The sequence below is a fragment of the Buteo buteo genome, chromosome 11 (assembly GCF_964188355.1).
Source record: "Buteo buteo chromosome 11, bButBut1.hap1.1, whole genome shotgun sequence".
Classification (NCBI taxonomy): Eukaryota; Metazoa; Chordata; class Aves; order Accipitriformes; family Accipitridae; genus Buteo; species Buteo buteo.
The window spans coordinates 619,752-644,262 of NC_134181.1; the positions used below are offsets into that span (position 1 = coordinate 619,752).

The 24,511-nt window shown below is 48.7% G+C and overlaps 1 protein-coding gene across 5 annotated transcripts in view; it reads right to left on the reverse strand.

Moving 5' to 3' along the window:
• ZFHX3 (zinc finger homeobox 3) overlaps positions 1 to 24,511 on the reverse strand; it is a 665,716-nt gene that overhangs the window by 174,367 nt on the left and 466,838 nt on the right. For 2 of the 5 annotated variants that reach the window (XM_075039729.1, XM_075039731.1), the window contains 3 exons: positions 18,022 to 18,340; positions 9,678 to 9,859; positions 1,965 to 2,332 (listed from right to left, as the gene is read on the reverse strand). The gene's annotated coding sequence lies outside the window, so the exon portion shown is untranslated. Of the gene's footprint in view, positions 1 to 1,330; positions 1,677 to 1,964; positions 3,079 to 9,677; positions 9,860 to 12,044; positions 12,263 to 18,021; positions 18,341 to 24,511 lie in introns of those variants that run through there. The other 3 variants (XM_075039732.1, XM_075039730.1, XM_075039733.1) reach the window with 3 other exon arrangements.

A 24,511-nucleotide genomic window follows, 5' to 3' on the forward strand; every position in this document is an offset into this window, starting at 1 on the left:
CAAAAATACAGAAAATGTGTTGCTCGCAGCGGTCTTCCTAAACTCAACGGAAAGATTTTAATAATAATAATAATAATGAAAAAAGCCCTAGACATCAGAAAAAGGCTGGATACAATGCGAGGCTGGAAAAAAAATTTAAAAGACAGAGTTTTAAATACGATTCTTGCTCTAACAAATTACAATCTAAACATGCCTCTCTTTTTTCTCTTTTTAAGTTTGTCGTAACTGGAATAACTGGTCTTGTGTGATGTCTTGCATATTCAAAGTGCTTTGTAATAGGATACGGAGACCAAACCTTATTTGCCTAAACTCAATGGGTTTTATTTTTTCCCCTCTTCCCCCCCCCCCATTTCTTTTCCTTTTATTTTCCCTCCTCCCACCCCCCTTCTCCCCTAACGGGGGGGGGGGTTGGGGGGGTGGGGGGAGGCAAAAGGAAGAGAGGGCTTTAAGCTGTAAAGAAAATACCTGAAAGGGGAGGCTGCAATTTGTAATACGGTGAGGAAAGCCAAATATTATATATATATTTTTAAAGGCAGCTGTGGGAGTTTTGGCCTCTAAGCAGCCAACTTGACCCCATTCTCTCTATTCTCTTATTTCCCCCGTTGCAGGATTCCTGCACCTTCAGTCAGATTCGAACTCAATGTGACCCTAAGGAGGGAGTCACCGAGCCTCCAGAAAATTGCTCCATATTAAACAGGAGCAAGAAGAGGAGAAAGACAGACAGACGGCTGAGGAAGGGACGCGTATATATTACATATCCGCACAAAGTACAGGACATACCCGAGAGCAGCTTCAAGCACAGCTTGAAAGAGAAACAGACCTTTCTTGGAATCCAAAAAATATTTTTTTTTTAAAAAAGAGCGGGGGGAGGGAGTTTAACAATTTAAAAAAAAAACAAACCAAAACCACAAAACCACCACCACCCCCCCCAAAAAAACCTCAACAAGCCCCGCAGCCCGAATGATAAATAATTCACACCGAGAAACCCGCGTGTGTGTGCCACATACATACGCGTATACACACAGACATCGAGCCCTACGCGTCCCCCACGCAACCACACACTCTCCTCCGGAGGGTTAGTTTCAGGAGAGCGTGAATCGCCTTCCCTCCGAGGGCGAGGAGCACAGTTTATTCAGAGGAATCGATAGGAAAGAGCATTTGCAAATATTTAGATAAGCGCCGTGCGATTCAGCATTAAGTAATTAAAAACTGAAACTGAGAAGGGGGGGATCGGCCTACAGTGGCGTTCGCTGCCTTCACCTCTCCCATCCCCCTAGCCGCATTCTTCCCAAAACTGAGCCTGCCCGCGGAAAACAAAAATCGTAATTACTCTCGCTCGCAAGGCCGCTGCGGGGCAACCCCCCCCCCGGCGCGGGGCCCGGGCGGGCGGCGGGGCCGGGCCGGGCCGGGCCGCCCGGGGCCGGGGCAGTTTTCGGCACTTCTTTCGCCCCTTTGTTTTCCAGCGCGTCGCCGGCGCGGAGCGCCCGCGGGGCAGCCGCGGGGGCCCGCCCGAGCAGCCTCTCGCCGAGCGGCGTCCCGGCAGGCGCCGGCTGCGCGGAGCCCACGCGCGACCGCCGCTCCCCGCGGGGCCGGGGCCGGGCCCCCGCCGCCCCGCCGATCGATGCCCGCGCCCCGCCGCGCACAAAGCCGGGCAGCGCCGCGCCGCTCCGCGCCCGCTCCGCGCCCCGCGGCCATGGCCGGCCGGCGGGCGGGGCGGGGGGGGGGGGGGCGCTCCGCGGGCGCGCAGCGGCCCCCGCGGCGCCGGCACCTGCGCGTCCCCGCCGGCGGCGGCGGCGGCGGCGGGGCTCCGGGACGGCGAGCGGCACAAAGTTTGCTGGGGGATCCGGGGCGGTGGGTGGGAGCGGGCGGGAGGGGGGGCCGGACCAGCCCCATGCAAAGCAGCCCGGGCGCCCCGAGCAGGAGGAGCCCGAGCGGGGGGACAGGGCAGAAAAGTTGCCACTTACGCGGTCGCTGCTCCGGCGGCGGCGGCGGCGGCGCTTTTAATCCCGGGCGGCGGCGCGGGGGCTACAGATCCCATGCAGGCTGCGGCGGCTGCGGCGGCAGGAGCGCGCTCCGCGGAGGGGCCCGGGGCAGCAGCAGCGGGAGCCGGGGGCAGCAGCCGGAGCCGAGCGGGAGCCGCCGCCGCCGCCGCCGCTGCCCAGCAGCAGCATCGTTGTCGGGGAGTTTGCAGCCCCCCGGAGAGAGGGGGCCGCGGGCGGCGGCAGCAGCAGCAGCGGCGGCGGCGGTCGGGTCGGGGCGGAGCGGCGCGGAGCGGCGCGGAGCGGGCGGCGGGGCTGGCGGTCGCCGGAGCAGGAAGCGCCCGGACTCAGATCTGATGATTGGGAAGAAAAAAAACTCTTTGGATCTTTATTCTGCTAATTAGTTTCCTGCAAAAAATGGCTGATTAGTGCAGTGCGCATGTGCCTCATTACCCAGGCACGACGGGAAGGGCTAATTAGCCACCTTCTGGATCAATAAGATTCAGCCCAGGCGGCGGGGGAGGGAGCGAGCGAGCAGGAGCGGGCGGGGGGAGCGCGGCGGCGGCGGCGGCGCCGCACCGAAACTTGGGGCAAGCGGCCGGCCCCCAGCCCGCGGCGGGGGGGGGCCCCGCTCCGCGCCCTGCCGCGCAGCGCCGCGCCGGGGAGGGGGCGCGCAGGCCGGGCTGGGCGGGCGGCTCCGCACCGCTCCCGCTCCGCACCGCTCCGCGGCGGCGGGGCGCTCCGCGGGGCCACCTGCCCCCGCGCCCCGGGCGGGGCCGCGCCGCCCCGCGCAGGGCAGGGCAGGGCGAGGACGACCCCCGCGCCGCCGCCGAAGTTTCCCCGGGAGGAGCCGGGAAAGTTGCGGCCGGCAGCGAGCGCAACTTTGTGCCCGCGCCGCCCCGGCGGCGGCCCCGGCTCCGGCCCCGGCGCGGGGCTGGGCCGCGGGCGCGGAGCGCGGCGGAGCGGCCCCGCAGCATCCCCGCGGCGCGGCGCGGCCCGGCCCGCGCTCCCTTTCAAACTTTGCGGCCGCCTTTCCGAGCGGGACAGCGGATCAATACGGCCGCGTCCAGCCTGGCTGGGAGCCGGGCTACAGGTTTCACCAGCCATCGCTGGCAACAGCTTTGTCATTTTCTAAAAATAAGAAGCTAAAAGTTATTGTAGAAGAAGGGGCTTTTTTTGTCCCCTGCACAATATGCCTTTTGTGAGTTTAATGCCATTCTGGGGCTCTCTATAGCCCCGGACAATGGGGAACTCCAGGAGGCGGCTGTGCCTCTGCCTTTTTTCTTTCTTGCTTTCTCTTTTCTCCCCCCACCCCCTCCTCTTTTTTCCCCCTTTTTTTTCTTTTTTTAGGAAAGGATGCAACATTCCTCCAGTCCCAACAGAACCTCTGGTTTGATTAAATAAATATTTCTCTAGCCTTACGGTAACATTTTTCACTTCTGTTCGGGTCCATCTGTGATTATTATTTAAAATTTTTATTTCCAGCAGCTTTTCCCTCCCCATTCCAGCCCTAGCGAAAAATGTAGATGATCGCTGGGAACGTGGGATTTGAATTTTAGGAGGAGGTGAACCAGTAAAGAACCTCTATCCAGGCTTCAGGAATATGTTTTCTTCATCTTTCTCTAAGAGACTATTTTATTACTGGCAGAAATGCAGCTGAATTAAATCATCTCTCTTGAAAATCTAAAGAAGCTTTTCAAATTGCCTTTTTTTCTTTTTTTTCTTTTTTTTTTCTTTTTAAAAATTTTTTAATAGTAACCCAAATAATTAACTTCCCCGTTTGTTTCATAGCATTGAACAAGGAATGCAGTTGCGGTCAGTTTTTCCATTTGGGAGAACCTTAATGTAGATGTATTTTGTACTGAAAGGTAATAAACTGCATGTTTGTTAGTAAGTATTTTTAATGAAATGTATCAAGCTTTCCATATTTCTTAATGTGGGGGTGGTCATTTTGAAATTTTGGCAAGTCCCTTTAAGTGGGATGGGGGGATGAAAGAAGAGGACAGATAATTAGAAATTTGAAGAAAGGCTGTACTAGTTGATACATTACTGGAAGTGTCTTGCATTTGGAAGATATTCACAGGTTTTAAGAATCGAGGTTTAATACGTACCATAGTTATTTGAATATTATAAATGCAGCACTGATGTGTACTGTTATAATGCGCATGCTGTGTATGAGTTCTTACGGTTTGTTAAATGGGTAGACTCCAGTACGTTACCAGTTTGCCTTTAAAAGCTGCCCTTAAAAATCTGTCAGTCCCTGCTCAAAATATGTTTGTCTAGCTTTATGGAAGAATAATTGTTAACATTACTTGCCCTTCAAAAAAAAAAAACCAACCCCCAACCAAAAAAAAGAAAAAGAAGAAAAAAAAAAAACCCCAAACCCCAAACCAACAAGCCCTGGGGCAAGCAAAATTTTTCAGGGCTGCTTGGTAGGCTATCTGTAAAGGTGCATGTAATTTCTAACTGTTGTTCTTGCTGAATATGAAGCAAACGTGTTTTGATGATGCAGTTGAGGCCAGAATAAAGTAACCCTTGTCTTTTAGTACTTGGTATAACTTAGAAGAAGTGCATATTTTCACCAGAGGCTGTAGATCCGGTGGACGGGTCCGAGAATGGGTGCTGCCTATGTACACACTTTTTGCAGAGCAAAGGAAAAGTAAACATGTGGAGAAGGTGGCAAGCAAATCTAATAACTCTGTCGATACTCCAGAAACAGGCACCTTCGCAGGAACATGTGCAAATGCAGTCTGGTAGCCATGTACGTTTTCTTTGCATTTGCATTGCGAATTCTAGTTTTGTGTTGCTGTCCTCTAATTTCCCATGACAACATATGGATTCCATAAATGCAAACATGCTGAAGTGCATCTGTCTGGGTAGTTAACACAAACCAAACATCCCCCTTTTCGGCGATTCTGCTGCTCCTCTGGCCGTGCTGCGCTGTGCCCTCCTGCGACAGCCTCTCGCTGCTCCTGCATTCTTCTCCTTTCATGCTCCCGGGGTGATCCCGAGTGCCCCGAAAGGGAGGAGGGCAGCGGGCGCCGGGGTCACAGGCGCCCAGACCGCAGCCGTGCCCAGGAGCGGAGGGGTTAAGCGGGGAGAGGGGAGCCTGCCCTGTGGCCCCCCAGCCTCCTGGGAGCTGGGTCCAGCCTGAGCAGGCTCTGCGCTGGGGTCAAGTCCTAGGACATCTTCCCTCCCCTCCTGGCAAGGGCAGGAGATGAGGCTGGGAAGGGAAACGGCCAGATTGAGCGGGTGGCAGAGATTTGCCCCTCGTCCTGAAGGCAGCCGTCCAGAGGCTGGGGAATGGAAGAGTTGTCATTTTCACCAGGGTGCAAAAAGAGGTGGCGAGGGGTGTGGGTGTGCGTGAAAAGAAGGGAATGAACAAGTGATGACTGTGGGACCAGCCAGATAAACCACTGTGCAAATACCAAAATAAATCTAAGGAATTAAGGAATAATTTGTACAGTAATCGTTAGGTACGATTACACATACGTGCACGCGTTTCTCCTCTCGAAAATTTACTTCCCTTAAGATTTCTTTGTTCTAGGCAAAAAGACAAATATAAGAAGGGGCTACCCTTGCTTTAATTAGAAATCTTGATACAGCCTCATCTGTAACACTACGGATACCTTTTGTTTCTATATATGTCTCTCTACACATGCATAGATAGGATTTTTGGTTCAAATAGCTTTTAATGTGCTTAGCAGAAAGAAGCTCTCAGTATCAGATCTGCAGGGAAAATAAGACTGATTTTTCCCATAGGAAACTTTGTTAAAGATGCAGTTGAATTATTAGATTAACCCTGTTTTTTTGTCTTGCAGCATATCTCATATATTTGCACATAGAATCTTACAGTTTCATTTATGTGTTATTTAGAACAGATGGAACTAATACCAGCACTTTAAAGGAAAGTTATTATTTGTAAAAATGCATACAGATTAAGAGGAACAACTTTGAAGCAAAATGTTTTTCTGAGGCAGCGCATATGGCTTTCTGGATATAACTTTCAGAAAAGATGGTCGTTATCTTTGACATGTAAAATAGGGGTAAGCGGCTTCGGTTCCCTGGGTTCCGCAAGGAGACCAAGTCCTCCCCTAGAAATACGACTTGGCTGCTGAGCGGCTTAGGAGCAGCTCTGTCCTGAGGCAGGAGTGGGCCAGATTTGCATAGGGCTGTGGTGAAAGCAGTTGACTACGGTGAATTTTTAGGGAGCCACAACCATATCACATTGCTCAGGCACCAGCCTGGCTGCACGCTGCCTCCCTCCACCTGGCACTGGGGGGGAACTGGGCTAAAGCTTTGAGGTGGAAGAGGCCGACTGGACATGAGGGACTAATGTATGGCTATAGCAAGAAAAAAGTTGCAGGGTATCTTTATAAATTCAGGCTTTAAAAATTAGGGGGGGGGGGGGGACCCCGGTTAGGAAAAAATGTCCATAATATCATCCTCTTACGTAGCTTTGTGCTTCTTGGAAATATGTGTGAAGAAATAGAACAAAGCGTAGAAGGCCAGAGTCCTTGAAGGAGCTCCAAATGATAAAGTCTGCCATTCATTTTAAACACAGCGTGCATTGTGAAAACACAGGTCAATTTGAAGGCATTTGTCAGATTTCCAGTTCCCTCTACTCCTTTGCAATGGAAATTTGCAATCAAATCCCTGTACTAGAGTTGGGATGTCTGGCTTTATCAGTTTTTATTACTTAATACTCAAGCATTGTCCAGGTAAGCTATCTTTTCGTGTAGAAAGTTTGTTTGCGTGAAGTTGCATACAAGAAGGGGGGAAGGCTGACATGAATTAGGCTGGAGCAGATGCATTTATTTAGGGGTTTGGGAAGGGGGGAAAGGGCAGACGATCAGCAGCGCCTGATTGCAAAGGGCTGTCTAAGCTGCAGAAGAGATCTGATACCATTTAAAGACGCCCAGCAAGAGGCATGGAAAGGGATATTCCAACAGCAGCGCGTTCATTGTTGGGATGCAGAAATGCAGCAGGGCTTAGAAGGAGAGGGCTGGAGAGACGCACTGCTGAGCAATTCTAGCCAGATAACGTGAATTTCTTCTGGAGGCACGTACGTGTTGTTTAATGGGCAGGGGGCTGCCTCCCTTGCTGCTGGGAGAGAGATGTGTGGGTATGCTAGAGGGGGCATATGTATTGCATAGAAGAAATACGTACTGTAGAATTGGGGGGAGATTTGGGCTGGGGGGGGGCATATTCAGAAGAACGTTTGTTCTCTTCTTTTGTCTTCAATATATTTCTGGGTTTTTACCCGATTATTAAAAGAAATCTGTCCATCCATTTTGTAATCACTGAACTTACTATAGCCACTGGGAGTGATGGGACGTCAGCGGGCTATTCCAGGTATCACCAAACCTCTGGCTAGGTTGCTGTAGACAGGCTGACTAAATACCCCTTAAGTCAACTAGCAGATTTTTAATGTGAATTTGCTTTTTTTGCAGGCCTTAAAACAAGATGAGTAGATGTGTTTGCGATGGAAATAAACACTTGGAATACATCTATATGTTTCTTGGCTTTTTTTGGAGAAATGAAGAAAAAAGTCTTGGCATTTAATTAGGACTCACTAACCTGATAAATATTGAACATCATTTCTTTGTGAGCGGTTCTGTGTGCTCAGAGTACTCTATGGATGTATTCCACAATTGCACTTGTTTAATGCCTGTATCACCTCATGCCTATTGTATTTATGTTGTCATCAATGTCAGATTTTAATTAAACAATTAAATCACTGTCACAGTAATTTCCCTAGAAAACTATTTTAAATGAAAAATCCCACAATAAATGTTTGGGAACCGTCTTAAAAGGAAAAAAAGAGGGAAGTAAGTTACAAAATAAAATTACAGCTCCCACAGAATTACAAGGAAAAAAACCTGTTTTCAGCGCTGAGAAGAATTCTGGTTTACAGGGTAGTTTCCACAAAATTCAGAGTATGTCAATACAGTGACTAAAACAACCTGGCTTGTCTTGGGGCTAGTCTGGCTTTCAAGCTGAGCCAGCAGCAGAGGGACCCTGGCCCAGGGCTGGTGCAGCCCTGTGGTCATCCCCCACTGTGGGCCAGGAACAAGTGACAGCATTGCAAATCTTTCATCTTTCAGCGCAAGTCAGGTACCAAACGCTCCTTGGAAAATAGTCCATCCGCCTTCTTCCCTTCCGAATTATTTTAGAATTAAGACGGAGATTTGCGGAAAAGCCTGCATCGAATTATTCAGTAAGTTAAGCACCAATACCAGCTGTACTTACTATATAGTAACCACGTACTCAAAACCTAAGTTGTAAGCAGTGAGAAATCTGATCTGACATAGCATCTTTGCTACAGTTAATCAAATCGTTCATCTTTACCTCCTTATAAATATATGCTCTTATTCCTCTAGAACCTGTACTTCTTTGCATGGAAAAATCACAAACACAAGATGCAAAATTCATCAGACAAGGTATCTGAAAGAATCATGCTCTCAAACGTACATTCACAATATTACCTGTATTTAACATAAGCACATTTGACATTTGCAGCACAGCCTCCGTTGTGAGGCATGCTTATTGAAATTCGGATTCCAGCCTGTGATTTCAGTCGGCGATGTACCCTGCAGCTAACCCCGACCCTCCCCTATTAGCCGCCGTAGCCGCTTTGATTTGTGCCCTGGGAGGGCTGGGACAGGGAGCCCAGCACCGGGGAGCCGCAGCGATGGCTGGGGGGGCTCCGCTGCTCCCCTTGCGCCCCAGCAGGCACCCAGCCCAGCCCTGCGCCCCGCTGGGGGCCAGGGGACGGGGGGCACAGCCAGGGACGGGGGGTGCCTCCCACCCCAGCGCTCAGCCCCGGGCGGGAATCCCGGGCAGTATTTCTTTTAGCTCCGTGCTGCATTTTTATTGGAATGCAGCTTTGCAGATTGGGTTATGCCTGGGATGCGTGTGGTTTCTATCAGCCCTGAAGTGTTTTACAGCTGGAGATGATTTGGGGGGGCACATCTAGCCTGTCCATTTGCAGCCAGGTCTGATGTTTGTCTGCTGCTGTCTCTCTAATTTTTTTCTATGTTGCCTCCATCAAAAGGTGAGATTAGCCCTGGGGGGGGGGGGGTGATGACGACAACGACAACACCAGGCCCATCCCTCCCTCCTCCTCATTTTAGTTTGCTTCTCGCAAAAGCAATTCGCCAGCAGATCCTCCTTCTTCCCGCGGCCAAAACAAGCCGTCAAGAACAGCGGAGATACCTGGTGCCGGCTGCTCCTGAGCTGGGCAGCCCGAGGCCCTGGGCACAGAGGGCGGCCGCAGGTGGCTGCTGGGGGGGGACCCCTGCCCCAGCCAGCTGGGGCCACTTGTGAGTCTGGCGCCCAAAATCTTTAACTGAAATTCAGCCAGCGAACACTAGCCTGGCAAAGCACTCGCTTTCTCAGGCCATAGCTGCAGCTGAGCCCGCACCGGCCACCTCAGCAGCTGCCAGGACGGGGCAGACCCTCCCTCGCACCCATCCGGGGCTGTCCTGGCTTTGCCAAGTGAGGCACTGCCACTGGAAGTAACTTTGCTGAGCGTATGCAGACAGAAATACATATTTTTATACTCGGTGAAGGAAAGGGGAAAACTGATGAGGTTGCACAGAACCCTCCTCCAGGCAGGAGAGGCTGTGCTGGGGGAAAGTATTGCTCATAATGACACTTAAGCCCAGACACTTGAATGCTAAAGGTTAAACTTACATTCTTCAAGAAAGGGCTCCTTGCCAGCTTGAACTGTGTTGTGTGTTCACTATTGCCTCCTCCTCCTCTTCATCCACTCTCAATCCACTTCTGGTATTTGTTGAAATAACTGAGGTTGTGGGGTGGGTTTTTTTTTTTCCTCCCCTAATGTATGTTCTCTGTGCCAGTCCTCAGCCTTATGTCTGTCACAGGGTTAAAAAAAAAAAAATAAAAAAAATCAGTCTAATGCCAGTACAAAAGTGAAGACTTTTTTTTTCTCAGCTACAAACTACTATAGCTTCAATCCAGAAAAGACCAGCCTAAGCACATTTTCTGTCCTCCAGTGTCATACAGTCCATAGAACACCATCCTCCAATTCCTGTCCTTAGCTGAATAACCAGAATGTATATTCTGACAATAAGGCTAAAAAGTTACTATGGAATTAAAACACAAATTGAAAGGCTGATATAAATACAGTAAACAACAGGGTGGAGAAATAACTTTTGGAGACATTCATCACTAGGGCTGGAGATGAAACTGGTGGCAATGCTTCCAAACATTCAAGCCAAGGAAGGACAAACAGGAAAATGCCCACCCAGGAGGAGCACTTTAAGATGAATTTCAGCATAATACGAAGAAACAGACGTGCTGTTTGGATGCTGCATTTAGATCTTAATGATCAAAGAGCACCTTCTCCATATACTTTCATGCTTCTCCCCAGAGATATTTCCCATTAAAAAAAGAATGGAAAGAACATTATGGTTGTGCACGCCTTCTAAAGCAGCCCCTTTTACACAGTATCACGTAGGCTTTCCGTGGAGAATCAGTCTTAGGTGAAAGAAGGAAACAAGGATCCCTACATCTCAGCAGCAGTAGGTAGAGGAGACCCAGACTGGAAGGCTGGATCAAACGCTTCGAGGAGGAGCATGGAAAAGAGCCAGAGTGAGCTGCAGAAGTCAAACGCAATTTTTATTTGGGTTCAGAGATGATAAAAGGCTAGTGATGTTCATTTTTCCTACTTCCTGCAGCAAGGGAACGGAGGGTTGCAGTGCTCCGCATCCCTTTAAACAACAGCTCGCTGCAGTGTATTTCTTGGCACAGCCCTAATTGTATCTTCTGGTCCCAGTGGAAGTTCACACTTTTTAATATCTCTTATTGCTTCTGCAACTGCTGCCACTAGTCAGCAATCACAAACAGGAAGCCGTGACTCAGCAGAGCCGTAACCTGCGGGCTGACAGTGGCCAGAGGAGAAGGAAGGTCCTGCAAAACACCCGCGAAGGGCCAGAGATGGCCAGGCACCACTGCGGGCTGCGTCGTGGGACTGTGTACGGTCTGACCTGTGAAGGTATCTGGAGACTCGGTTGCTAATTCAGCACTTCAGCTCATACAGAAACCCGGGAGATAAAGGCCCTGGTGTTGCTCCAGGCCTGAGTGCCGTAGGACAGGTTTCCCGAAGCTGGTCCCCGAAGCACAGGGCCATCACAGCAGGCCAAGAGAGGACAGGGACACCTGGACCAGCCCTGGGTTCGGTTGCCTATCCGTACTGCAAAAAGCAGATTTTTTTTTTTCCCCCCTCCCTGTTAGAGAGAAGGCATGGCAGAGGAGGCAGCCGGCGACCCCTCGGCCGAGAGGTGCCAGCACGACCCCGTTTTCACACCAGTGGCGCCCAGGGCTTGGCTGCACCACGTCTCACGTAGCACGGGGAGCAGATGATCTATTCCGAGCCTGGTTTCGTCTGTTTTCTAACTGTATTTAGCAGCGAGTTTACTCCAGACTGAGCCTGCGTGAGTAAGTGTGTATGTAAGGGTTGAGGATTGGCTGCGGCAGGCAGAGGGTTTGCTGAAAGGCTTGTTAAGGAAGCACTACTGACCATGCAATCCAATTACATAATGCTTCAAAAAATAACCGTGCTGGGAGTCGTGTCTGGGCAGCGCGTTTCGGCAACAGAAAGAGGTATCAAATGTCTGTCTTCCAACCCAAAGGCTGATAGTATATTTGTGCCACAATCTGACACTGCGCCTCAGCCGTAAACTGCTCTAAAGAGGAAACTTGCTTCCACGGGAAATGTCTGCTGTTCCCTTTCAAGGCAGTGCTGCACCCTGCAGACCAACGTTATTTGAGTCCTTGTAAAATTACCACTAATCTCTGCACTCAGGATGCCTTGCATTTTATGGGTACTTGCTATGACGGCAGCTTTGTTTTCTGGTGCTAAAGGAAAGTGCTGAGCAGGGAGAAGCAGGCACCTGGCCATCAGCAGCGGCTGTGAGGGCGTTTTCCCCAGCTTTCTATCCTTGCAGTTTCTCTCTGCTGCTCCACACAGGACAGACATACGGATGATGCACAGTATCATACTACCAATCACGCCTGGAAAATGCCTGAAAAACTTACCCTGTCCTGCCTGGAAAAGATACAGTCCCTGTCCCAGGCAGGAGCCTGCATGGAGCTGCGCGTTTCTTCTGCTGAGATCAATGACGAGGGAGGGGACTGGAGGGCCAGGCTCCCAGCCGCAGCAGGCGGCTCAGTCCACGCGTTATGTTTGGGATGACTGGGGATTTAGAAAACCCCGTCTCCAAGCAGCGCAGGTAGTTTTTATCGCAGCCACTAATTTAACTGCTAGGCTTCTCTGAAAGGCGTCACAGAAAAGGCACATTTCTAGTGAATGAGGAAAGAGCAAACTAAGAATATTCTTGGCACGTTGCGGAGCTTTCTGTACCTGAACTCGTGTTGTTCAGTTGCTGGGAACGCTTCACGCGACGCAAGCCAGCTTCTACGCGTCCAGCAAACGCCTGGATTTTAACCTGTTCCCAGCCCAGGGAGCAGCAGAGCCCCCCCGCTGCGCCAGCCTGGCCGGCAGCTGGGGGCCCCTCCGCCGGAGAGGACCCTCGATGCCTCCTGCCCGGGGCTCTCCCCGGCCTCACCTGGGCTCTTCCAGCAAAGGAGGGGATGGAGCGGGTCTGCTGCGACCACCGCCCAGAAAATCAACAAACTCGACCTCCTTTGGTCTGCCAGCACCGTCTTCCAGAGCGGGCACCGCGCTTTAAAGCCGTGACACGGGAGAGACGTGGGTTTGCTTTACTCCTCTGCGTTCGCCGCCTCCGCTCCCGGCACCCCGCTGAAGGCAGGGCAAGCCGCCCGCGAGGACGGCAGCGGGGAGGAAAGGGTGAAGGCAGAGCTCCTCCAGCCCGGCTGCACGCTCCATCCGCTGCCTTCCTCCCATCTATTTCTAGACTGTTTACCTGGCAAGCGCACATGACCGATCCAGAAGGAAATGCTGACATCACCCGCCGCCGTGCCCCGTCCCCGCTGCCCGCCGTGCTCGGCCCCTCTCCCCCGCCGCCCTCGTCCCCCTGGCCGGCCGGCCCACGCCTGCCGAGCCTCTCCCGCGCGCCGCGGGGCTGCCGCCGGCGCTGTGGTGCTGCTGCTGCTTCCTCAGGCGGCTCAGAGACATCTTGTCCCGTCCACCGCAACAACGCGGCCTGGCACGCCGCTTCCCTCCGCGCTCCGGGGCGTGACGGCAGCCGCCGCACCGGCCGGGACGCAGCCCGCGCTCGACCCCGTGCCGACGGCCGGCAACCGCGCTGCCGACGGCGGGCGAAGCACGTGTCTTTTAACGCCAGCGTACCATCCGTCTGGTGCCACGGGCTTAAGCCTACGGTTGCTTTTGCTTCCCGGCCCCCTTTACATCCACGACGCGAGCCCTCTCGGCCTGCGCCAGCGGTTGAACTTCGCCGCCGTAGACCGGCCGCCTCCCCACCCACCTCGCTGCCACGTCGCGTCTGCGTGCCGGAGAGCGGAGCCGGGCAAACCGCGCTGCCGGTTCCTTGCCTCCTTCGCCCTCCTCCCCAGGGCCGCTCGGCGTGGGGAGTCCGGCCGGCTGCATCAGCCTCTGCTGGCAGGCCCGGGGGAGCCGACAGCCCCCGGGACCGCTTGGGCCGCAGCCGGCGGCGCAGGTGCTCGCCCCTCCGGGGGTTATTTATCCCGGGAAGCCCGCAGCGGAGCTCCGGACTCGAGCTGCTCTGTGGAAGCTTTCTTGGTGCGTTTGGGCAGGGAGCCAAAGTATGCAGTTTAAAGGAAATGTTTAATAAAGACACAGGAGCCTCGAACTGTTTATTTTTCCTCGCAGAAAGGTGGAGAGACGATGTCGCTGGAAACTGGCTGCTGGGCCAGGCGCGGGCCGGCGGGCTGGAGGCCGAGCCGGGGCGCGGGCTGCGGTGGCCACGGGGCTGAGCACGGCCCCTCGCCTCTCCCTCCCCCGACAGCTCCGGCCCGCGGGGTCATAAACCGTGGGGGGAAAAGGCAGCCTATTAGTAACTCTATTAAGTCTCCATTAGTTAGGTGTGAACTCATTACCCTAATATACTTGGAGGTAGGATTCCACTTGCAGGACATTAGCGCTGTAATAAGCACGTTTACCACCGGAGCTGGATGGAGCCTGGGAGAGGAGCCCCTCCGCGCCTGGAGCGGGCCGGCACCCTCCGCAGCACGACGGCGGGCAGGCCGTGCTCGCCCGCAGCAGCCGCGCTCCTCCTGCACGGGGGTCCCCGTCCCCGGCAGCCCTGTGAGCAGTCCCCGAAACCCTCCTCGAGACCCTCTCCTCCCGCCGTAGTGACGGGAGCCGCTGAAAAAACACTCCGCTCGTCTGTTCGTCCGACGAGTGGCTGTCCACGGGGAGGAACGTGGGCTGGACGTGGCCACGTGTGTGTGCGACGGGCGAAACGGGTGACCGCGGGGATCACGGGACGGACGGTGGACGGCAAAAGCTGTCGGGATCTCGGGGTGCGTCACCCAGAAGAGAAGGATGACCCAGGCGCAAGCGTGCCGCGGGCCGGCCGCTCGCCGGTTTGCTGCTTGCGCTGCTCTCCCGCCGTTGCCTGACTCGGCGTTTTTGATGTATTTGCACTTTGCGACAGGAACTGTCTTCCGTTGTCTGCGGAGCTGCGCACGCCATGAGGAAGTCACAGTGAACTAAATAATGAGCTTATGGGAAATCGATTAATTAATAACAGATAGGATGCAGGAGCAGGGCTTCAGTTGGGTTTGCCATGTTAGCACGATAAAAATATGATCATATGTAGAAATCTGTGTATTTCTTGACGCCTTTTCAGTCATCTTTAACATGCCAGCGTGAGCTGCCAGGGCAAGGGCTGAGAAGCTCCAGCGCGTTGTAGGCCTGCTGTCCTCCGGGCTTCTGGGTGCCCTGTGTGTCCTAGCGTCGTCTGAATCAAAATATTGGTGAACAATGGTCTTGCTGTATTTTAAATGTAAAAGATTTTGTGTTTGAGAGAAGGAAGTTGCAACCAAAATGAAGAGGATACAGAAGCACAGAATGTTGCCTTTCAGAGACAGCAAAAAAGGAACCTGACGTGTACGGCCATTAAACGAAGCCCTCCCTTGCCCTCTGCCAAAGCCCCGCTCAAACAGGTACTGTTTGCGCTGCCGAAGACAAAGACTCTGTGCCATCTCCTCTGTATCCTTAGTCATACTTAGAGGCTGCCCAAAAGCACAGTCCACGCAGAACTCTCCCCAAAACTAATTCTGAAGCCCATTTGTTGCTAAATAAGGCTAAACTGTACACGATCCCTGAAAAAAACTGTCCAAGAGCACATAAGTATGATTTTTAAAATTATTTCAGGAGGAAGCATGATCTTGTTTCTAAGATCCTTGGCCAGAAAGCGTATGAAATTAATGGTATTAAGTGCCTAAAAATACTCTTGAGGATCTGGGACTTGGAACAAGGGAAGGGCCTGGCTTCTATTCCTAGCTCTGCCACAGACTTGCTGTCTGCCCTGAAGGACCAGGCAGGGCAGTACACAGGGTACACCAGAATTGCCCAAAAACGAAGGCATATGGGGGTGGACTTCAAAACTCACTCCTCCACTTTTTGTCCTATTTTCCTGGCCTATAGAATGGGAATAATACTAATTTGGCGTGAGGCAGCAGAGCACGTAAGGTGTGGTGTTGGTGTAAATTCTCCTCAAGTTTCCGGACACACAGATGACGGCTGCATGGAGTACCACGAAACCATATCCATTTACAGTGCACCACTGTTCACGCTCACTTGCCCTTTTCTTCCTTTTCTGTTTCCGTGGAATTCACTCTTACAATTCAAAACATCAGCAGGTCCAAACAATTAAGATTAAAAAATAAGATAACTGCTAGAAAAGTGCTTTCTCCCTCCTACCAAATGCAGCACCTCCTTGCACTGGCCTCCTGATAACTGGCAACTTTTCTAATGTAATGATGTTAAAGTCCAACGCCCTGCAAAAGTCAGTATTAAATGTATATCTTTATACCACTGAACAGGAGAGATAGGCATCCTTAAAATGCAACACTTGCTTTTAGCCCTGAAAAATCCTGAGACATTCACCTTTTCACGTGTTGTATTTTATCTAGGAAGATGACTTCATCATTTAAAGATGATTTTATGGGTCTTTCTCACCCTGTTTTACTGTTATCCTGTTAACTAAGGTACCTGTTTCTATGTGAAATGCAATACAAAAATGGATTAAAAAAATTTTGAAAGTTTCTAAATTTGAACAACTTACTAGTTGTAGCATGCACAATGATAAAATAAAAGCCCATCAGCAAAACCTGAGCTGAACTTACTGGTGGCTTTTCTACTTACGAAAAAAGGGACAATCCCTGTAATTCCCTATGTGTCTTAGCCATGAAATAACTTTTGGCACAGTAATTTAAACTGTTAAACAGAAGATTCAACATAGCACACTTCAGTGATAAATGGGAAAGTTTATGCCCCAGAGTTGCTCTTAAGACAGCATGGGCCAATGAGATGGGACAAAATCCTGCAGAATGAGTTCTGTATAGATCCCAGACCCTGCCAGGTTTTTTCATCAGTAACGATACTCCAAGAGAAATAAAAAGACAGGCAGTGAAAACCTTTGCTCACTCCGCAAAAGGCAAAGAAAGATACTGACGTTTCCATGTGTGACTCTGTCTGATGAAATGAAGTATTCAAATGACTTCTGTTTACATAGTATTTTGAGAAATAATGCTAATTTGCAGAATTGGCATCTGGGGTACAAGTATATATACCCTGGGAGAGCACTTACAGAGCCTTTGTGAAGCTAAGTAATAAACGCTTTGTCTTCACCACACTATTTATGGGTTGCTTGGGGGCATCCTGCTCTCTTTCTGCCCCTACCTGGGCATAAAATTATTGCAGAACTAGGTTTTAATAAGACCAACAGTAAATCTGAATGACCACACATGCACAGCTATTCCTGCTCCCCTGATCTCCAGCATTAATTATAAAGTAGAACTGTTTATACAGTACATACCACTTTCCTGACTTCTTTCTTGTTTATGTCTAAACCTTTATGGACATAAAACTTTGGAATTTGCTTTTGGAATAAAACTGCAGTTGAAGTGCAATAACTGTGTTAGAAAACAACTTTGTAATTGCTCCCCCGGTTCTGTGGTCACGGCAGGTTTGCATCTGCACTGGAACCCTCTCCCGTTTGAGCATGTTGTTTCAGGTCATCTCCTTGCTGTCCCGTCTGGATGGCTCATTAGAAACTCCAGCTCTAGATGGCTCAGAGCAAATGCTCCAGTTTTTCCCCCTGAGTCCTTTTCTTTCCTCTCTACTCTCCACCACGTCTTGGCCCACTACGAGCGTCCCCGCACGCCAGCCAGGGGGGATTTGCAGCGCTCCCTTATGTCTCTGCTGCCAGGCTGTGATTCAGGTTGTCACTCCTTCTTTCACCGTGTGTTGAAATGGCAGCCTCTTTGCTCCTCCAGATAAAACACTTGCCTGTGCCCTCAGACACCCCCCCTCACTCAGAACTTTCCTGAAACAGAAATTTTTATTCTACTCTAAGTTATTACAAAACCAAGAGTCTTCCATCTGATGGCATACACACGTGTGGATACCAAAGTAAAGTAACTCATGCTCCGCAAGCACTAAATTATTCCTCGTCGCACTGGCCTGACTACTTGTTTCGTCAGGCTGTCACGCTATAAATTAATATGTTGGCTGTTTGGGGCTGAGAACTCTTTTTTCTATTTGTTCAGTAAAACAGATACTGTACACCCTGGGCACCGTATAAAAATAATAAATTATTGTAGTACACAGGCAAGGTATTATTCTTGTCTTTCCTTCCCTTCATTCTATCCCCTCCATCCTTTGCCTTTCCTCTGATCAATTCATCTTCCATTTATTTTCTATTTCTGTCTGCAGGTTTTACTCTAATACATATTGCTCCAGTATTCCAACCATGCCACCTGCTCCAGAAGTACAAGTACAGAAGCTTTACTAATGTGAAGAGGCGGGAATCAGCAAAAACTCGAGGGGAGGAGAAGAAATAATTACTGTAAGAAAATTAAGAAAAAGGAATTGAGCTTCTACCTGATGTTGTCTCTTATGGTGACTTGAACGCCTTCTAATTTCTGCCAGACTCTTTCTTTACTCTTCACATCCAACACAGAAATGTGGAGACTTGATAGCCGGTGGAATCAAATGGGCTTCTTTATGTAGATGGATTGGGGTGGATTAGTGTTTGACCCAATCTCTCTTGTAGTTTAAAATGTCTTTTAATTCTGGTGGGCCATGTTGGGATGGGAATGAATAAACTCTCTCTTCATTTTAGTGTCCAGCTAGTGGAAGCTGCACAGGCTGTATGTTAAGTCTGTCCAAATTCCTTTCCTCCTTGGCAAGGTTATCCTACCTAGAAAAAGAAGAATTAAAAATAAGACTGTGTTTGGCTTCTTACGACTTCGGTTCTTCCCCCATGTTTGTACATTCCACTTTCCAGGGCACACTTCTGACCTGAGTTTTAACACATAGCCCCCCAAAAGCACCCCCATAATAACAGTGAATAATGACTTATGGTAATACTTAGTGCCTATTTTTAAAGTATCATGTAATCTTAACTAATAAAAAAATTAACAGAATTTACTGTTTGTTCTTTTTTTAAAAAAAAAATCAAATAAGTAAAATTTAAATATTTATTGAAAAACTAAATATTGTAGCCTTGTGCAGTTATTGGCAGGAGATGCTGTGCAAACAAAACCACCACGAGCTGTTGCTTCCTACATATGTGAGCGCTGGCCTGCAGGATGCCCTGCTGTTCCAGACCCAGCCACCGCAATGCTGCCAGTGCCTCTGGTCACTGCAGTTCCAGACCTCTCCCTAGGAAAGTTCCTCTTTTTCTGGTACGTTAATTGCTCAGGTACTTGTTGGGCCCTCACCTTTCTTCCCTTTCTTCTCATGGTAAGGTCTGTGATGTAACCAGGACACAAGTCTAATGAGAATTTACAAATATCAATCAAGTGCTTTGGCAGGAGGGCTGGCCCGAAGGACTCGGGAGAAAACAAGATGTGTTTTCCTCGTACTCCTGAACTCTCTGCAACGTTCAGTATGGTCTGTGCAGCAGGTAGCACCTTTTCGGGCTCTGGGGATCAGCTTGGTTGTTACCAAGGAGGACATCACCAGAGCCAGGCGTTATTCCATATGGCCGTGCATTAGTGATGGGCAGTGCTAGCAGATGGCAAAGTTCAAGCCAGGCTAATTAAACATACTGAGCTAATAACCTTCCATTTTGGGACTGGTATAATTCATAATTTAATGTATTGCTGCTGAGACATTAACCTTTCAACAACTGGCATGGTGCCCACAGCAGCCTGAGTGCTGACCATCTTTCAGGAAAATGAGTATTATTGTTAAAACAGGTATAAATCATTCATGGCTTCAGCTTTTGTGTCAAACTGTACATGAAAATAAGTAGTAGGCTGGGTAATTTATTTACCTTTTGGTGGTTATTCTTATGATTTCATGATCATATTCTGTGATTCATAAACATTGGCCAAATGCCATTTTGTTCTCATTTTACCTTTTCAATATTGCAGTGGTTATTCTGATTTTCATCTTTAACAAGTTCAAGACTGGTGCAGAATTGCTTGATCCAGGCACAAATATAATCTCATTTCGAGGAGGAAAAACTTACTTTAAGCTAATTACACAGTATTCAACACAATTATTGAGACTACCAGCTTGTTACGTTTTTGTATTTTGCTAAAATAAATGTTTCTTGGAAAACTGGTGTATAAACACACAGATTCAAAGATTAAAAAAAAAAAAAGTATATAGTATATACAACTATATGAATAGTTTCTGGTTGAAAATGACATGGGATACTAGAAAGAGAAGACTGTAAAAAGTTGGCAATTGCTCAACAGTCCTGCAAAGCAAGAAGTCTAACTCCAAACACCTGGTTACTGGGATGATATTACAGACCCAGGAGACCCATACATTGACTTTTGGGATGCTGCTGGCCAATCACATCATATTTTGTATCCCAGCTACCTCTGCATTGAATTTTCTTTTCCAGTGAAAAGAGAATCAGAGCTAACGGGTCACCAGACACCCATACCACAAAGCTTGCCTGTTGGTACACTAGTGTTAAATGCCTTTCATAAAGCTCCATCAAATCCAGCTCTTGCTAGTATGATCAATGAGGAGGAACTGCTGAGATAAACTTAGTACGGACTCATTGTCTGCACCCTATATAGCAAAAGTTTCCAGACATTCTGGACTAAGAGACTACTGTCAGTTCTCAATATTTATCACATACTGGCACATATGCAGTCAAATGCTATCTGGAAACATTACAAAGCTAAAATAAATTGAAAGCCAAAGTGAATGAGAATAATGTCCTAAACTCTGTATTTCAGGTGCAGATTGACCACAAATTGGGATGAAAAGAGTGCAAGTGAGACCGACTCACTTTTAGATAGTGATACATCTGAAGAGGTTCCAAATGTACAGCCTGTTCCAGCCACCATCACTAGACAGACCTACTGGAAACAAATCCAGTCTAATTTATGCAGCAAACTTCGTCATAGTGCACAAACACAGCATAGGGAAGATCAGATACAGAATAACACAACTGTTTATCGCGTATACTGATTACATCGATATTTCAACACCCCTCCATCCATCTCTGGGAAATTATCATTTACCTCTTAAAGGTACAAAAGAGCAACCTGAAAGCTAAGATTCACAACAGCATTCGCCTGCCCTCAGATATCAAATATAGTACTGAATTGGGAGAAAAAATTTACTTCCCTTTGTTCTTCATAACCTTAATTGGAGGAGTCAGTACTTAGCACTTTTTGAAAGGAAACTTTCTGAAAATATCCAGGCTGGGGATGATTTTCAGAAAAACACACTTCCAAGAGATGCTTCATCAACTTTCTGGGTTTTTTTGTTTGTTTTTGGTGGTTTGGAGGGGAGGGTTTCCTAGCTAAAATTTATCTCATTTGCAGTGCCATATAACCACCACCAAAATCTCAGTGTAACAACCTACATTATGCCTGACAGTAACATCTAGACAGCAGGTTCAAATCATACTTAGGGAAATCTTCTGATAGACTCAAACTGGAACTTCCCACTGGATGGGTAACAGCAAGTGAAGGCTCCTCACTATATAAAATGAAGTGAGTCTCCTCTCTCTGCCCTCAAACCCCTTTGATTGTTCTCATAGATGTAACAATTTCCCACCTTTAATCAGATTGGCAGCTCAGTCTGTGATTCCCTCTGCTTTTCTCATGCCATAATCTGTGCATGGTGCGGGCGCAGCAGGCAGCAAACGTGTGCTTGGGACTGGGGTTAGAGCTGTGCTGCAAAATTCACAACACTAGTCCTAGGGCAAAGAGCACAGGCCTTTTGTGAATCCATGGCTGTAGAATTTGCATTTTATTGTATTACTGTTCAGAAATTTCAGCTTGAGTAAAAAATAATAATACCACCTCTTTTTTGTGGTATTCTTCACAGCTACAGATACAACCTTGATTACATTAGCGGTGCATAAACTCATGTCTGCTGGTGTCTGCAGAGGCCCTGGAAGAATAACTTTAAAATGAGTGTGTTGTGCCTCTCAGTCCAACTCCCGCACTGGTCTCTGACCATTAAGTTGGCATTTTCCTGCCAGTTCTCCTTCAGAATTAGCTAGGAGGAAGCTCACATGTTAGTAAACGGTTTAATAAATATCACTTCCTATCTCTTCTAATCAAATGGTGAACAAAGATGGCCAACACTCAATTAAAAGAGGAAATTGTAGTTCTGTCTTTGAAGACACATTAAAGAAGCATCTAAAAGAAATCCTAAGTGGATGCTGAAGAACTAATCCATTTGCAAAATTCCTATTTTTGAAGAAGTTAACTAAGAAATCAGCAAGAAGCTATTTGCAGGCATGTCTGTCCACATTTAGTCCTGAAGATAATGCCAAGACCAGGACATTTAGGAGGCATAAGAGAGTAAGGAAGCAACATCAGCATGCTGTTTTAGGCTTCTCCTCAGTATTTTACATGGTCACTCCCAGGGCCATGTGAACAGTGCCAGAACAACTGAGACATAAAGCGTTTGAACCTACTTAGAGGGACAGCACTCAGAACCCTCCCAGAACAGGAATTATTTGAGAAGTTAAGGTTCCTCTGGGTACCTTCTTCATACTGGAAACATACAGTGTTAGCCCCCAAACCATCTATTTTTATATTGATAATGATACAGTAGACAACCTCTCACTCCTACTGCCTCTATTACCTGTGGCCCTGGACCGAGCCGGTGCACCCACACTATGGGTTTTGAGAAGTGTTGTTGAACCAGCTGCACCCAGATCAAAACCCCAGCAGCTCTGTTTTGCATGGACAGTATAGTGTCCCTGCATTTCACTCCCTCTGCTGGCTCCATTTTATACATCAAATGAAGTTTTTCAAGACCTTACATTTGTTCAAGGCTGGGATATCTGAAAGTTCACCTTGCTCTTCAGGCTCCTGGGTCTGCTCAGCTCTCCCCTCCTTGGAGGCACCAGAGCTGGCAGGGACAGAGCCCTCCTGGCTCCTGCACTGGCCCACGGCATCCCGGGCTCAGTACAGGACCGTGGAGGCACCCCCAGCACCCCCAGTTGCAAGTCTGAGTGGGAAGTGTGCAGCTCTGGTCTAGGTTTGGCGCTCCCGCCTCCAAAAGAGAGCAGGACCTCACCTTGACAGCTCCGTAACTGGTGGCTGCAACAGCCTTGTGTACCTACACTACCTTCAGTCATAGCCAAGTGGCATGACGAGCCATCCACATGATGCCAGCGCCTGTTGGATTTATGTACCCTCCCGAGAAAACTAGAGTATATTAAAGTATCTCCTCTGGACGCTGCTCTACAGTGTGCTCCCGGAGTTTTATCCCATTTCCACTTGATACAGATCATTCCTGTTAGCATGACACTCACTTCAGTGAAGGGAAATGCCTGCTCTCTCTCCTAGGAACAATTAAGCAGGACTTCTGCTTCATCCTTACAGCCATACCTCTCCTGGTTCTCACTGTTTACTCAGTATTATTTTCACTTCTGCATTGACAACTACACAGGAGGAGAAATACTAGCTTTGAGTTGGTCAGAAGAGGCAGTGATGGAAGACAACGCTGTCCCTGTCAGCAGAGCAGCAGACATTGCCACTGCCAACTCCTTCAGCTGTTTCTCCTAGCCAGCCAGGATCAGTTTCATCCTGTTTGGATTAATCCTCGGCCAAGCAGGGACAGGTCGGGGGGACACGCAATGGAGGTGCATGCCGTAGGCTTGCTGAGGACGCTCACTGCAGCAGGCTTAGTTACCCCTAGACCCACGTTCACTGGAAAGGGAGGACTTGCAATAGCCAATAACGTAAAAAAAATCATGCACTTTATACTCATCTCACAAAGCACCAACTACCACTACACAGAGGTCAGTCTGCTCATCCTGCCGTGACCTGGAAACCCAGTAAGGCTGCTGAAGAGTCAAGAAATTCAAAATGTACAACCGATCTTACAGGTGCATGAGAAGCTTTCTCTTCTTGGCTTCTTGTATTGCAGTATTACTTGCTTTTTCTCTAGTTTCTGTTGAAAAGGAAATGTGCAACTATCACAGTTCTCTTCTCTACATACAATCACATTCTGCCAGCAGAAATGGCTTTCAAATATGGTATTTGGGAAAAAGAAAAAAAAAAAGAAAAAAACCGCTTTAACTCTGTAACATTTTTTAGAAACACACCTCTTAAGTTTCAAATAACACGAAAGTTAGCAATCCGTGGGTGCATGTTAGGGTTGCCATGGCTCTGCATAAAGACCTGGAAAGTCAAGTGCTTTCTCCATACTCTCAGGCAGGCAGTAAGGAATATTAGCCCTCTTGGCCAATATTCACTGATGCAGCCATGCTACGCAGACGTATTCTTACGCAGTTTTTTGCTTTCCAGTAGCCATGTGACTTTCTATGGCAAGAATTACTCAATCTGCAGTTCCTGTCTGAAGTGTCCCATCCAAAGTATTCAAAACAAGTTTCAAGCAAACCACACATCTCAGGCTTCTGCATTTAGGCAGATATTATTGTTATTTTACAAGTGGGAAAACTGAGGTAATTTTTTTTTTTTTTTAAGGGGAGATGCTGCAAGTGTGCAGGCACCAAACATCCTCGATGATTGTCTAAAGCTAGGAAGAAGCATTGAAAGAAATCAGATATGATAGAGGGTATATATTTGGGCATGAATCCCCCCAAACCATTAATGCTTTTTGCCAGGTGCACATTCACCCTGCCGCAGAAACTAATTTTATACCTCACTGTTCAAATCCAAATACCCATCTGCAGTTATTTTAGATTTCAGATTTTCAGTATTTCTTCCTCAGTAACACAGCAGGCTGCATAACCCAAACGAAAGCAAAAGTTGCTTTCTACACTGTGGTTATAAGGGAGTTAAAGTTCAGGTTTCTAATTGCTCTCCTGAGGCCTTATTACTTGTTGATTAGGTCCTTTTGGGAATGGCATCAAACCTATAATAATAAACACTCATTTCACTGGAAAGTTTGTAGCTGCCATAGCAGC